Source organism: Myiozetetes cayanensis, unplaced genomic scaffold (assembly GCF_022539395.1).
Source record: "Myiozetetes cayanensis isolate MyiCay16 unplaced genomic scaffold, myiCay2020 scf13, whole genome shotgun sequence".
In the NCBI taxonomy this organism is placed as follows: domain Eukaryota; kingdom Metazoa; phylum Chordata; class Aves; order Passeriformes; family Tyrannidae; genus Myiozetetes; species Myiozetetes cayanensis.
In genome coordinates, this window is record NW_026086937.1 from 20,613,380 (window position 1) to 20,628,542 (window position 15,163).

At 38.8% G+C, this 15,163-nt stretch overlaps 1 long non-coding RNA gene across 1 annotated transcript in view; it reads left to right on the forward strand.

Moving 5' to 3' along the window:
- Nucleotides 1–15,163, forward strand: part of LOC126636142 (uncharacterized) — a 40,012-nt gene that overhangs the window by 12,978 nt on the left and 11,871 nt on the right. Inside the window, exons 5-8 of the long non-coding RNA XR_007627915.1 lie at nucleotides 5,743–5,961; nucleotides 6,111–6,193; nucleotides 13,618–13,717; nucleotides 14,412–14,842. This is a non-coding gene — a long non-coding RNA (uncharacterized LOC126636142). The remainder of the gene's footprint in view (nucleotides 1–5,742; nucleotides 5,962–6,110; nucleotides 6,194–13,617; nucleotides 13,718–14,411; nucleotides 14,843–15,163) is intronic.

The following is a 15,163-nucleotide window of genomic DNA, read 5'->3' on the forward strand; positions in this document are numbered from 1 at the left end:
GTGTCGTGGTTTGCCCTTGTACAAATGCCCACAAAAATATTTTAGGGTTTGTAATTTGTGCCAGCTGATGTCTGCTACAAAACAATATATTTTTAGTTATTTATGTTGCATAAAGGAAATCGTATTGCAGGGAGCAGTTACTTGTCTTCTGATTTTACATTGATTTAATCCTAAATTTCGTGCTTTCACTTTGAAAGAGAAATCACAAAAATATCTCCCAAGTCAAGAAAAAGGCAAAAAGTTTATTGCTCAAATTTATTTTAGTGTTTAATGCTTGGATTTTGCCCTGACCTTTCTCCCACAGACCCCATTTGATTTCCTTCTCCACAGTGCTCATCCCACAATGTGTCCATTAATATTAAACGTGTACTTTTGGGCACTCAGGCAGCCTCAGCAGGTTTTATGGTTATGACCAAAGAGATTAAAGTGTTGTTTATCCACCCTTTACAGATTATTTGCTGTTTGTTTTTTTTTTTTAATATTAGGTTCAAGTTATACCTTACGTTTCCTTCTTCATTTCCCGAGCCTTAGGGGTATATGAACACCATAAAGTCAGAACCCAGTCATATATGCTTTGAAAGTAATTTTCTATCTTTTCCCCACACCCCATCTCTATTTAAATTTCCTCCTAGATACAGTTAAATCCATGAAATAAAATAATTGCTTCTAAAACCTCTTAAAATTGGTAGTGGCTGGTAGTAAATTTGGACGCTTCTCACAAAATCCCCAAACTTCAACAAATTTCTCATTTACCTCTAAGCTGGTCTCAGTTAAGAAACGTGTTTTCCGCTGGAAGAAAACTTCAAACAAAGCCCAGATGTTTTGTTTTGGGGTTTATTTGTTTACCTTTTTTTTAACTTTTTCTAGAATATTTTGATTGAGTATCTATTTGGGGGCCAAGTACAAATTTAATTACACTGGTTTACTACTAAAAATCCACCGGGGCAGATTCATGAACCAATTACCTCAATTGCCCTGTGGCTCCTTTTAGATTTAGTAAATACTTTCATTTTTTATCTACTGCTTGTGCTGTAATGAAGCAGATGGATTTCAGTGCTCTGAACCAGTGGTTAATTTTCAGGTTTGTTTTTTTTTTTTTCCTTTTAGTCTCAGTAAACTAAGCAGGGAGAGCTATTAGCTGGTTGTAGAAACTACCAGCACATCTGTCAAATTAAATGGATACTTGGGCATTGCAAATGCCCAGCTACAAGTTTCCAGGCTGTGCATGAGCCACCAAATTAAGTGAAGATTGGTAACAGTTGGTAATCATCAGTGTTTAACATGACTCTTGTATTTGTAGCTATTTTTTTCATATTTATTGATTTTTAGGCAAATTATTTTTTCAATTGAAGTGGTAGCCAACAACAGCAACACAAGAAAAATAAACTTTAGGTGTAGTTGTCCTCCTTTAATGTAATTCCTGAAGATGGTAGAAATATTTTGGGTATTTGAGTTTCAAGGGATAATGCAGCAAACTCAAACATTCCTAATGGCATCCCAAAGGTGAGGCTGGAATTTCTCAGAATTAAGATTTAGCTACTTTTTTAAATGCAACAAAATAGGGTGAGAGATTAATTAAAAAGTAACAAGAACAATTGTTGGAGATGCATGTGGAAAAAGAGTGTATGTTCAATATGCATTAATACACAATTATACACTAAACACAATTACAACCATTTTACAATTGTCACTACCAGAGTAGTTTTCTTTTCAAAACTAGGCTTCTTTAGCTGGAATGATCAGGCTTTGTTTGTCTGAACTTAGTATTTATGATTATAAATTATCTAGTCATAACTGAAGGTATTTGCATAGGAAAATTATCTTCCATCAAGTAGGATTTTACTGCATGTGTTTTAATACTGTAACAGCTTGTTAGCACTGAGATAATTAAAGGGATACTGTAAACTCTAATTTAGTCTAAAAGTAACACACCCAAAAAAATAAAAAAGCTGTTATGGAACTTATGATTATTCCTAAATATTCTCATAAACTGAAGGGGGAAACATTTAAGGGAATTTAAAACTAAAAAAGCTAAACCAAATAAAAGTAACTAAAAGCAGCTATTGCATCACTAAACCCAGGAAAATGATGGGATCATAGAATTCTGAAGGCTGGAAAAGACCTTTTAGATCGTCAAGTCCAACAGTCAACCCCCATCAGCATGTTGAGCACTAACCCATGTCCCCAGTGGGGGACATCTGCACATCTTTAAATCCCCCAGGGAAGGTGATTCCACAAGCACCACATGAGGGAATGGGACTGGCTAAATTCAGTGCCCTTTACCCGTGACTGCTTGTAAAGGTGCCCCAAAGTATTCTCCTCAATCAAGTCCTAATCCCTTTATTTATTTTTTTATTATTATTATTTTTTTTTTTTTTACTGGATGCCCAGCTGAGAGTGGAAATTCCACTTTATAAAGCTGGGAAATGTTTAATTTTATCTCAATATGTTTTTAAAGCCTTTCCCAAACCTCTCTCGAGCTAATAAAGCTCACTAGCTGGGGGTAAAAAAACAAACAAACAAAAAAATCATTTTATTCCTTTTTCTCCTTGGTTGTTTATTTTTGTCTTGTAGGAAGGGAAAATATCTTAATCTTATTGATGTGGCATCTGTCTGGAAAGAAGATAATCTTTGAGCTTTGCCCCTCCACACCTCTCTTGAAAAAATCTTTAATCCTTACATGAGTCCTAGTGCCCTGGTACCTATCAAAGAGACTTCATATCAAGTCAGAGTCTTCCAGCATCAGTCATTAAAGGAAATACAGCACAGAAAGGCTGTGCCAAGATTCAAATTGTTGTGCAGTTGCTGTGGTTTGTTATTGTAAATGAAACACAAAATCACAGAAGGTTTGGGTGGGAAGGGACCTTAAAGCTCATCTCGTTCCACCCTCTGCCATGGGCAGGGACACCTTCCACTAGCCCAGGTTACTCCAGCTCCCCTCCAACCTGGCCTTGGACACTTCCAGGGATGGAGCAGCCACAGCTTTCCCTGGAAACTTCTGTCAGGGCCTCCCCACCCTTCTAGTAAACCTTCCTTAGCTCATCTTAAGACCATTTCCCTTGTCCTGTCAAGTTTTGCCCTTGTGAAAAGTCCCTCTCCAGCCTTGTAAGCCTCTTTAGGTACTTATGTTTATTCTTGTTGATAATTATATCAGAACAGCATTAATCTATCCACGTCTCAGAGCTGATTTCTGGAATCACCAAGGCTCTACCTGCTTTCAAGAGACCTCCTGCCCAGGAGCTGGGTGAACAAGAGAGTAGAAAATGCAGCTGCAGCTACTTCAGTCTGCCTGGCACTGCTGTGCTGTCTGTGCTGGGACAGAGATTGCCCTGAGATTTGGAGTCTGTAAACCAGTTTTTGACTATAAAACAGCCCCACACTTCTTACCTGTGCTTATACATTCCTGACTTGGATGTGCAACAGACAATACCCACCTCTGTTTCCAGTGCAGTGAATGAGGAGATGGTAAATGAGAAGCTCCTCAGGCTGTGTGAGGGCAGAGATTTTTAGGTCTTGAAATAAGACCTGGGACTGCATTGAAATTATATTGTTTTCTTCCTTTTCTGTCTTCACCAGCTTCTTTTGAGTTTTCAGAATGGTCACTGTGAGTTGTTATGCGTGGCAGGTAAATGCTACTGGTGCCTTGCTCTTCTCAGATTGATAATGCCATAAGTCATAATAAGTCATTAATAAGTCATAATGCCATAATTTCCATAAATTGTGTTCTTTGGGCTGTAGAAAGAGTGTGGACTGCAATGCTGGCAGTGATCACCGCAGCAAATGCCTCTGCCTTGTGTAAAGGCAGCTGAAAGAAATAAATGGGATAGAAACAGGTTAGTTGTGTGATAATTAAACAAGAACTTACTCCAAAGCAGTCGTTTTTGTGATCAATACACTTGCTTATAAAGGGCAAACACACAAGCATTCTCTTATTCTATTAATTAGGCAAAAGCAGACTTGTCTCTCCCTCTGTGCTGATGGAGTGAATTAAGTGTTGTGAACAGGGAAGAAAAGTGGTGTAATATATGGGAAAGTAACTGATAGGAAAGGGAGATGAAATATTCTATTCAAGATGTTACAATCTCCTCTCATTTTATTCCTACTGTGCAAAGGCATCAGAGGTGCATACTAATAACAGTGAATGTAAATGCCTGTGCTGGCTCTGGGTCATTATCTGAGCAGCCTTTCTCAGCAATTGTCCTGAGATTCCCATCCCAATCAGCTCCGTGCATTGTGGGGAAAGTTCAGCTTAATATTTTCATTTATGTCTTCAGATTTGCTCTAAGTAGGAGGAACTTGCCTTAAAAATGATCTCAAAACCAGGTAATGATTGCACTGCAGGTTGCACAGATGGTTATTGATCAAGGCAGAAACACGGGGATCATTCAGACATTCACATCTCAGGTGTTTGGGCTTTTTAACACTCAGACTAAATTTTCTGATGATGTCCCTCAGTAAAGAGGTAAACCCATAGAATTATCTTTTCCTGGGTTTTGTTTGTTTGCTTTGTTTGTTACTTTCTTTTCATTTTGTTTTTTCATGTCCATTTCTAAGACAATTAATGAGAGTGTGGTTAATTAAGAATGAATGAAGAAGTTCTAAATTTTGCATTAGGTCTCTATTTAGGATGTTTTATTCTAACAGTACTGTCAAAGAATCACAAAAAGGTTTGGGTTTTGAGGGACCTTAAAGATCCTCTCGTTCCAACCCCCTGCATGGGCAGAAACACCCTCTACTAGACCAGGTTGCTCCCCTATCTACTTTCCAAGCTCTGGATTTTACAAGAGCTGGATTAAAAGCTCAAACTGCTTTAAAAGTTGCTCAAAGGTGGCAAATCTATGTCAGTGTTTTTTTTATCATTCAGCTGTGATTTCACTACCAAAAAGATGCACAGCATTTGGGTGCTCACATTCACTGGCACTGGAAAGGCTCTTTATTAAATGCGAAATTAAAAAAGAGCCAAAGAGAAGAAGAAACCTTTCAAAATCCCAGACAATACATTTTATTGATTGCCTAATCTAAACAATCATTCCTACATACTTATCCTAATCTCCCTATTTCTGACTTCACTGGGGACATAACGATGCTTCAGTGGTGTTTTCTCTGTATCCATACATTCCAAATAAGTTTTTTTGAACACTTCAGGTTTTGCAGGCTTTTAAAATTTCTCCTTCAACGTTCCCTTTCACTAATGAACACTAACTCTCCACTGAACAGAATTCTTTAAATATTTTACTTTCATCATAAGACCCAGTCACCATTTCTTTTGCAACTTAAAAGTTATTATTTCCAGTAATTCTTCTCCTCTTCACTTTTACATTCATCCACTCACATCAGAGGTCACTCCCTTGACCTCTTCATCATTTTGTGGTGTGTGTATTCTCCAGGCTTCTTTCTGTCATTTGATCATTGATCACTTTTTCCCCCCTCTCTTTACAATAGATGTGCCAATGCCAATTAATCTTGAACTGCTTGTTATTTTGTGACCTTTAAAAAGGCCACGTCTCATGATTTATTTGCTGCTGCTGTGTGTGTGTTTGGATATTGTTTTGCTGTGGTAGAATCATGGGCTTTTCTCTGCTTTGGTAATTCATTTCCCTTTCTCTAAATGAAAACCCATCACGACATATTGACATTCTCACTCCAGTGGAGAGTGGTAAATGTTATCTGGAGAACTGTTCTGTTTGATTTCCTAATTTTAATTGCTTGAGGCAATTCCTGCAGCACTTAAATTAATTACAGTGAAGGAGACTTCTAGACCCTGCAGAGGGAATGTGGCTGTGCTGGGGAGAGCAGCAGGATCTGGGATGGAGACGTGGATGGAGTGGGAGGAGACGGATGTCACATGATGGTGATGGCAGTGCAGCACTGAAGAATTTTGGAGAGGTGGAAGACAAGGAACAGAGAAGGAGGAGCTTGTGGATATCTTCAAGTGGAGGATCAGAACTCTATTTTTAAAAGGTAAGGGGCCCTTGGCTCTTTTTTTTTTTCCTATTTTTTTTTTGTTCAATCTGGTTTCCAGCATACATTTTACTGGTTTTCACTATTACTATAAAACATTCACAGTTTAATAGTTTTATAACATTTCTTCTTTCATTTTTTTTTAATAGATGAAGTAATTCTAATATTTCAAAAATAAATGGCACTTTTTAGGTCATCTTTTTAAGAAAAGGGTCGTTATCTCCTCTCCTGGGTAAGTACAGCTATTCATGTTTTTATGTTAATGTGTTTCTCCAGAATGTAATAATCGTGTTCTTTCTCTGTGTAATTCAAATAGACTTCACAGGAGACATCTTTGCCTGCAGGGGCTGGAGAGGGCAAATATTAATATAAATTTAACTATTGGCAACTACTGCTATTTGACCCTCTCATAAGTTCTTGTCTGTCCTTTACGTGAGATCTGAGTCCATATTTTTGACTGACTTGCAAAAAATTGAAACTAAATATCAGCACACCAGAGTATGGCTTGGACAGCCAGAGTTTTCATTTGTTTCAGACCTCATATACTTATCTTAATATATGGAACCTTGTTCTAAGGATCATTTTTACAATTTATTTATGTAAATCACTGGAATCAAACCATTTATTACATAGTAAGGAAAGTACCACGGGCCAAGGGTTGAAGTCCTGTCTCAAGGGAGGAATTACAATTGAAAATAAAATCACTTATTTGTGGCTATAACACTGATCAAATCCATCCCAGATGAGATATTCAAGGCATGCTGAACCTGACATTGATTTTTTTCAATTCCAAGCCACAAGATTTTGCTGCTCACCCTGGAGGAAACGTCTGTTAAGGTTGTTTTACTTGCTGGGATTTAGCCCAGATCAAAGTGTTCCAGGTTCAGCCCAGTGTGTCACTGACTGACAGACAAGTGTCACCTGAGGAACATGAAATGCATCCAGGCTGATGAAATCCTTGCCTCGTGGTCATGCCTGTGGAGAGCTGTATTTCTGGGTTGCAGGCATCAAAGTGTTTTGAACTGAGCTAAGGGTACCAGTAATTTAACATATCCTTGCAGGCTCCTACCCAAAAAGGGTGGGGATGAAAAATAACAGTTCCTATTTTCTTCTCCCAAATCGGAAAGCTGAAAGTCTTAAGCCAGTGTTCACAAGTTTAAAAAGTCTGTGCTAAGCCCAATTTATAAATAATCATCCCACCTTCTCTCTTCCAATGTCCAAATGGGAAAATTGCAGCTGCTTTTGCTACCTGGCCAGGTAAGGATGGAATTATCCCTGTGTTTCTCTTCTTCACGTCTCTAAACAACCAGGCAAAATTTGCTGGCATTGTGGAAAACCTTGGCCTGGAATAATGGGGGAAGCAGATAAAACTGTGACTATTGCTTTGTGCAAAAGTGTTTGGTGTTATTGTGGTGGTGTGTTGATGGGCATTAAGTGATTTTTTTTTTTTTTTTGGCCTTTTAATATACAGCAGGTATGTCAAAACTCAGACTCAGGGGTTGTAAACCAGCAATATGAGTTCACCTGCACATTCCTGACTTCAGACAGGGTAAAACAACATGGCCTGAAGGTGTTGGCTTTAAATTAAACTGAATTACATCCCATTCACTGTGAGCTGAGCACACACATGGAGCAAGTGAACTAATTGAACAGTGTAATTTAGTGAGACACATAATTGCTCTGTGGGACTGGCTCTCCCAGCTTTTTGGAAAGAAGAGAGGAGGAAAAGATGAAGAAAAGTACATGTTCAGTGTTTGTCCCATCTAATGGACTGTAAGGACTTAGACAGGAGGGTAAAGTAAGAAATTTCCTGCTTTTCTGAGAAAACAGAGGCTTGCACTTGCTTTCACATCCTCTCTGACTCTCTGAGGCCGTTTAGACCTCCAAGGCTGCAGACCAGATTTCCAAGACAGAAAAATTCTACTGACACAATCCTAGAAAGTGTTCTGGAGAAAAAAAAACCACAAAAACACCACACCACGAAGTGAGTGTGGATTAATTCCAGTTATGTTATTACTACTTTTAATATTCACATTCTGTGGCACTCAGGAGGACTAGTCAGAATTAAGTGCTGAACATGCAGAGCGCAGGATAAATCCTTGTATCGTAAAGCATAAGCAAGGATTTCTTAAAGAAAAAAAAATTATATATCATCTCCCTATGCAGATTTACAGCCCTGCCATTATTCTCAGGAGTAGTTGTCATTAAGTGTCCATATCCACCTTGGAAAGAAATGACACAGACCTCCCTAACAGCCACAACACTTGGAATTTGGAATGTGCAACTCGATTATTTTTCTGAGGTAAAATTGACTTCCACAAAACCATACTTGGTCTGCCAACCCAGGATAGCACACAGGGAAGACTCTGGATTTTGCTAAATACTGGAATGTTTGCAGAAGAAAATATATTAAAGCTAAAAGAAACTTTTCAAAGTTCCTCACAGACCCATAATTACATGTTCAACAAAAAGCTGGATCCTCTGACAGGGAGGGATTTTTCTCCCAGCTCATAGAGGGAGGGTGAATTATGAGAATTGTAACTAAAATGAACTTCACTTTCAAATAAATAAAAGTAACAGGTCCTGTTCTACAACCTTTGAGAGAAAGGCTTAGTCCTGTTTGTTTCCCTGCATTAAACAAATTTTGGGAGAGGAAACAACACTGGCATATTTTCACAATTCAATTACCTTTAAGCATTTCTGGGAATCAATTTTACATTGAGACCATCTTTGGCTTCCTTGGCTGTGCCAGGTTTTTCCAAGTCATGCCATAGTAGCTGGACCTTTGTAATTTTAATTTTATTTACAGATTTGACAATTCCAGGAGGAAGACAAACCCCTTAAACTTGTCTCTAAGGTTATTTGGGAACAAAATCATAGTAGCTACTTTCCCAGAGGAGACCTCTGAGAATCAATTTTGTAAAACATGCTCATCTTGGTAGAAGAGACTGCAAACAGTGTGTTTTCAACTGTGATGGTTTGCCAAGAGGTAAAGAAATTAAGGCTGCTAAAGGAAGCTTCTAATGCAGGTGTATGAAGGAAGCAAAACATTTTAAATAATTACATTTATTCCCAGTGAAAATGCAAAAGGCTTTCAGTCTAAAGATAAAATTGAAAATATGGAATAGGTAGTAATCTTGAGTCCCTCTGTTCTTACGTCTGGTTTTCACATTCCACAGTTGGAAACTGGGTGTTTTCTGTCCTTGCCTGGCCCTCCTGCATGGATTTACTGGAGCTCCAAGTGCTGCTGGAGTGGGAGTGTCCCTGTGGGCTAAAGGGGGATCTCAGTGCAGAGCAGGAACTCCTCTTTCCTTTCCATCCATTGAAACTGGAGGCAGTTTTATCCCACCTGGAGTGCAAGGCAAGGCCTCCAGAGGCTCACGTTGTCCAGGTCACACTTGGGCTGTCACAAATTTCTCCTCAAGCAGGTTGTGGACAAAATCCTCACCACGTGTGCTCCTTCTTAAGATGACACAGACATCAAACAGAGCACAGTTCTGGTTCAGGAGAGGCAGCAAAGCTGTGTCATCACCTCTTTGTCACCTCAGAAAATGATGGATTTAAGGCCTCTGCAAGGACAGGAGCCCATTTCAGCTCTGGGTTTCTCTCTCCCGAGTTAACATTCCTCTCCCTCTCTCATTCATCTCTGCCAAGCCCAATGCTTAGAAGTCAAAAGACTTATGCACCTCTGCAAGAAGGTGTGATTTCTAGATCAATAGTGTCCTTCTAATACAGCAGCACAATCCATCCTGCACTGTTGGGTTATCATGAATCAGGAATGCAGCCTGAGCCCTTTGTTACCTTTGGCAATTCATCCTGCATTTTCAGGTCATTTCTTCTTTAGGTGTTTCACTCTTTCTTTCATATAACTCTACAGCAAACACTTTTTTTTCCTTCTTCTTCTCTCTTTCTTTTTTTTTTTTTTTTTTGGCAAGGTGCCCAGGCTTTAGAGGGAAAAAAAAAAATAGAAGAAAAAAATTCTTACATCCCCAGCCCTTCAATGGTAAAGTTAAAACTTCCAAACTGTTACTGTCATTTTTAAACCAGAAGAGTTGCCACCTTTCTAAGAACACTGGTGCGAGAAAGACAACTTGGTAGTTCTCTAGTGTTTGACATTTTATGTGCAACAAATATTGACTCCAACATTCCCTTGACAGAGCAGAAAAATTCATTTTGTGAATTGTATTGACAGCCTAAGTAGATTCTTTCTTTTCCCTTGAATAGGCTTCTCTAACTTATTAACTCAGCCTTGAGGGTTTTGAATATTTACCTCTAAAACTGAGATCTATTTACAGCACAACAAGCATTTTGATAGGCAAGAGACGTGGGATGAAGGTTACCATGTAATCAAACTTATTGTAAAACTTCAGAGAACACAAATGATAAGTAGATGTCCTTGTACAACAGGCCCTACATCATAAAATGGATAAATCAGCTTCAGGCAGACTCTAAAGTAACATATTCCCAAGTTTGTGACTTTCATTTACCATGATTTTCATTCCCCAGTCCAAGTTCACGTTGTGATGTTTAGGTAAATAAAAGGAAATTCAAAAATTCAATTCAGTTAATTTTATCTACTGAGAAAAGAACTTTGGTTTAATTAAAATAAACCTCACCATTTTGTACCAGAAAACACACCACGCCTTTAATTTTGATGACAAACAGAGAAGATAAATCTCCAGGAAAATTATTTAATGAATCATAATTTGATTAAAACCTCTTCTGTTTACCACCTTTAACAGCTCACCTGGAATATATCAGCTCTTCCTATGTAACAAGTTTTCCAAAAGTGAAAACTTAAGTTTTATAACTGATAAGCCAAATTTCAAAGCACTGACTCTGTCTCAGCTCATTTGGATCTCATGCCCTAAACAGACCAAGAGGAGCTTTTTCTTTACTTGTGGAGTCATCCATATGTGCCTGGATAAACGAAGATGAAAATTGGCTGCCTTTTTCAAAGGCTAAATCAAGAAACTTCCAACGTCTTCTGTTCTTTCTACAGATCCATCAGCATTTTCATGAGCCAACTGTGTTTCCCTTCAAGCTGCAGTTGGTTCAATCAAACAGGAGAAATCTGTTCAGATTCTTTGTAGCTGGGGGGAACTGAGGGAACAGCCCTTCTTCCTTAAAATCTCCTTGGTGAACTGCAGCTGTGGCAGTCAGGGGAGCTAATTAAACCCAATCCGTAGTTTTCCACACTTAGGTTAGGTGTTTGTCTTCTAACCTGCTGCTTGCTGTGTAAATATCTGTTTTATCACTTCAGTCTGCTCTGCAATAGGAGTGCAGCTTTTGGTGTATCCCTTGGCAACCCTAGCCCCGTGACCCCACAACTCCTCTGATCAACTCTCTGAGTTTACGCAGCAGGTTCCACGTTAGGGTGGCCCTGGAGGGGTTCCCTGGGAAGAGATCTGCTCTCCCATCACCTTTCCTTCACCTCTCCACTTTATTCTCTGTCTCAGGCTTCCTTCAGCGTGAACTTCTAACTCTCTGAAGCAGAAATGCTGTTGCAAAGATCCAGTGAACAGCGAGCTCCTTTACTAACTCAAGGCTGTCCTTCCAACTGGCTGTGCTTCCCGACCTTTCCCCGAGGGATCAGTCCCCTTCTGCTCCGTTTAGACTCATCTGGCAGAAGGAGTTTGGTTCCTCCAGAGCTGGAGAAGGAGGAGTTGCTCAGCTGAGAGTTCTACCCTGAGGGCAGGAACTGCAGGTAGCAGTGGAGTGCAATGTTTCCTGGCTGGAAGGAGGAATTGCTGCTGGTGATTCCACCCTGGTCTCTCCTCTCTCACCTCGAGGGACTGGGGTTGCTACTACCACAGTCCTGAGTGCAGTCAGAGCCTAGAAAGAAGTTCACACGTTCCTAATGATCAGAATAATAAAAGAAGTGAAGCCTGTAGAGTGTCTGCTGTGAAATAATCTGAGCCCTGCAGTTTCCTTTGACTGAGGGAAGCAAAGTCAAAGAAATTCCATGCCAGAAGCTCCAGTTAAGAGATACCTTCTACTCCATGGAATATATGCTGTTAAATATATCTGTGGATCATGAAAATTAAAAAATACTCATTTTTTATTATTTTTTTTTATTTTTAAATTTATAACTGCCTCTGAAGTAAATGCCTTTTACATTAGAGGTGGCTATAAATACACTGTCTCGCACAGTACCCGGTGTATTCACAATTGTGGGGGAGTTTAATGTTTGCTAAACAAGTTTCCAGAAATCAAAACAAGTAGTTGAGCATCAGTGAGGGAATAAAAGCCTCTTGTGCCAAAGGCAGACAAGAAGTAACCAGCCTTAGAGAGATCAGGAAAAGCATCATACACACGTTTAGATCTGTAAAAGTGCAGTGCTGAAATCCTGCCACAATCACCTGGGATAATCCAGGAATAAATCCAGGGAAACAGATATTCCAGCCCACATGGGAGGATCAGAAAGTGCTGATAGTTTACAAACAAATGCTGTGTGGCTGTGAGAGATCAATTCCACATATTCATCAGTACAATCAAATGATCTGCACTGAAATCTGAATAGCACTGTTAAAGGACAAGATCAGTAAGATCAAGACTGGAATTTGCTACTTTTCCTCCAGAACAGGAAAAGTGAGAGAACATTCCTGTGATTCCAGGAAAAATTAATCTTTTATTTTAAGTTTCTCAATCCCAGGTTGCTAGGAAACATTTGCAGTCTAACTAAGGGGAAATGAAATACTTTCCAGAGTTATACAATATCCCAGTGTTAAGTGAGGAGCACAATAGCTTAAAAGCCATCATTAGTGTCAAGAGCTGAAAGTACTGCAACATTCTCCATCCATTTTAAATTTTAGTGACTTTCATCTGGAATTTAATTTTTGTTTCCTTGGAAAACCAGAGAGCCTTTGGCTGAAAAAGCTCAGTGACAGCTGCATAATATCATTGGATATTCAAAGACTTTGTTTTCGGAGTTTAAAAGGTGATGTATGTGGAAAGCAGCCTTAATTTTTACTCTATAACAACATATTCATAGGTAATGGTAAATATTACTAAAGGTTAATTTTGATGTTGTGAATCAAACTGAAAGAGAAATAACACACTAGCTGAGGCTATATGTGTGTATATATATATTTATCCATTCAAAAAGGTCATTAGTTAATTAACCCTTAGATTTCTAGCACTAAATATATGTTAAAGGCAAGATAAAAGTAGGGGTTCATCAGCAATACAAGCAGCAGTGGATTAGGAGGTGGAAATGCTGGGATTTTAAATGTCACTAAACTAACTGTGGGCAACTGAACTGGGCCTTCAAATACTCTTAGATTATGGTGAAAGCTTAAAATATTTAAATATTTAGTTTCTCTAGACATCCACATCCAGCTCTGAACCTGTCAAACAAATCCCTCCCCAGCCTAAAAGATGGTAAATGCCATCATATTTAAATCACTTTACAGAAATAACCACACAAAGATTAACAAATCTACTTTGGTTAAAAATAGCATAAAGTCAAAGAAAAAAAGTTTCCTTACAGTCTTTCTCCTTAGTTTTCAACTCTATTCAAGCAAAACCATTTTGCAATATCTATTTGCTCTCCTTTGTATAAGATAATCAGACATCGAGGTTTTATTGTGCTGTGAGTACTTTTTCTCATTTCTCTTATAGAGATAATTTAATTTTTCTTCCTTCTCTCCACAGTGAAAACCTATAAAAGAGAAGAATATCCATCTTTTCCTGTTTTCAGCTTCACCCTGGGATGGACATTTTACTTATTTGTGTGGACTGGGTCACACAGTAGGTATGAATAGTCCAGTATTTTATCTCTAATGGTGGCCAATAATTGGTGCCAAGGAAATAAATAAGGAAAAAACCCCAGTAACAGAATAAGCACTTGTTACATTCTTAGTTTACAACCATCTCTTTATTGCCTGTCTATTTTGAAACATTTAATTGGCAATGCTTGGCCATGGTGAAAAATGTTATCTTTAAGAAACCTCAGCTGGACACTTTGTGCACTCCCATTTGGTGTCAGAAAACCCAACATCTATCTGACCTTCAGCATTTCTGCAGATGTGGTTTTATTAAAACAATAACACCACCTTTTTACCAGCCTAGTCAAAAGAGAAATATTTCTAAGGGGAAGGTGAACTCATAAGAAAATGTGGCACTTGTCATAAGTAAAATATAAGTAGTTTTGTCTTACAGATTTATCAACCTGTTTCTTGTAGAATCCAGGAGAAACCTGAGACATATTTGCCAGTTTACTGTTTAAATAGATTTGGACTCACTTGGTACCATTATTGTGGTGAAAATTCACCTTTAGAGTTCACAAAATGCCTCCAGATCATCTGCATCTGATCCTTCATGGCATCGTTTGCAAAGCAGGTATTCTGTATCAGTAGTATTTGATACTCCAACCGTCCTCCAAAATCTCAGGACTATTTTTATCCCAGGGTAGACAAAAACATCCTTTTTTTTTTTTTTTTTTTTAGCTAACAGTTCAGATCCAGTTAAGAATTTGAAAGAGAATTCCCTGATGCTTCCAGCACTCGGATGAGTGGCAGCAGACTTCAGAGCTGATGATGACTTTGAATCTGGGAGATAAAGCAGCTCCTGACATGATTTCGTGACCACCCCACAGGGATGTGAAGCAAATGCAAAGCAGCAAACAAAGCCCACACTGCATTCTTGGCACTGAAGGTTGATTTATTGCTCTTCCCCATAAGAATGACACTTTCCCTCCTTAGGCTGAGGGTTCAAGGTGAAGTCCAGACTCCTTATTGACTTGTCATTTGCTGGTGATGTTTCTACTAAGTCAAACAAACATCAGATTTTCTGCATCTTAGTAGGGAAGTGCAACCTGGGAAACTTTAAAACTGAAATCAGAGGACCCTCCAGAAGCCAAAGATTTGCAGTTTGAGAGGTAAGAAAACTCGAGGTAGAGATTCAGGGTCCTCTTTACCTTGGCTTCCACCTCTGTATGAGCTGCTGAATTCCCACAGGAGAGGAACAAGGAATTAGAGGCTCTAAGGATGTGTTTTACACTGCATAGATCCAGAAAATTGCTCTGTCCTGGTAACCCCTGTGATTTGTTTCCTGTGATTTTCCACTTCTTCTAACTTGCTTCAGAAAGGTACATTTTATGTCAATGTTTAACCTTTTTCAGCTGAAACAGAGGTTAATTCAGCCAAAGGAAACATTTAGCTGGGAGATTTCTTTTATTTACTTAGACCTCAGTAGATGT